The 997-nt window shown below is 34.9% G+C and overlaps 1 protein-coding gene across 1 annotated transcript in view; it reads right to left on the bottom strand.

Moving 5' to 3' along the window:
* LOC105568101 (stearoyl-CoA desaturase 5) overlaps nt 1–561 on the bottom strand; it is an 11,963-nt gene extending 11,402 nt beyond the window's left edge. The window contains exon 1 of the mRNA XM_012023494.1: nt 538–561. The gene's annotated coding sequence lies outside the window, so the exon portion shown is untranslated. The remainder of the gene's footprint in view (nt 1–537) is intronic.
* Between the last annotated feature and the right edge of the window lie 436 nt (nt 562–997).

Raw genomic sequence — 997 nt, 5'->3', positions numbered from 1 at the left:
CGTTTTATTCTAAAAAGATATCCCAAATAGCACAAGGACGTCCAGGACGGACTTGTGCTATTTGGGTAATAGCGAGGTAGTAAAACATTAGCAGGTTATGTATTAAAAAATCTTAGAGACAACCTGCTGTCGAGTCATATCGGCTCGCATTTTATACTAATACGGGATGATTGTTCCTTACGAGAAAGGCTAACGCGCTGTCGCCACGTCGCGGCAGTGAGTGGTACTAGTACTGTACTATACTATTCTGAAAATACATGTTCAGGATAAATGTCCGAGAGACATCTATATATGATATTACATATAGATGTCTCTCAGATATCTTTGAGAGATCTGTGTATGATATTACATAAAAATGTCTCTCAAATATCTTTGAGATATTTGCTACGATATCTCTGAGACATTTGTATAAAGATATCTCTCAGATATCTCTGAGATATCTGTAACTTCATAAGGATATCCTTGTTACGTCAGTGCTATGTGGGACTTGACAATCGTATCTGCAAAATACAGGTTGTGCGTATTCGAAGAACTTACCCACAAAATATTTTGATATACAGTGTATATACAACGTATATACATCTATATATCATGTATATGCAGTGTATATGAATTTTTAATACATACATTGGATATCAAATGTTTATGCAAATGTTACCAGAATAATGTACAGAGGAAGTCCTAGGTATACATAGGAAGTTACATAGGTACATAATTTACACATTTTATGTATACAGGGTGGTCCTGAAATAGTTGGTCAAACTCAGATTGGATTTGGCTCGTCATAAGGATGAAAAAAAGTTCCCATAAACGTTAGTCCAAAATCCTGCATCCCGCAGGTGTTACGACTCATTTAATTATTAATATCTGATTTAAAAAATGGAAGGCTATGAAAGGAAAAACTTTATTTTTATTTACAGTAGTTGTTAAAAATGTCCACCGTTAGCGAAAACACGTGCTTTCATCTAACCATTGACTGTCTAACACGCTCAAAGAT

The sequence above is a fragment of the Vollenhovia emeryi genome, unplaced genomic scaffold (genome assembly GCF_000949405.1).
Source record: "Vollenhovia emeryi isolate VEMERY1.0 unplaced genomic scaffold, V.emery_V1.0 DF939131.1, whole genome shotgun sequence".
Taxonomy (NCBI): domain Eukaryota; kingdom Metazoa; phylum Arthropoda; class Insecta; order Hymenoptera; family Formicidae; genus Vollenhovia; species Vollenhovia emeryi.
Note: the sequence above shows the minus strand (reverse complement) of the source record. Positions and strands in the feature narration are given on the sequence as shown.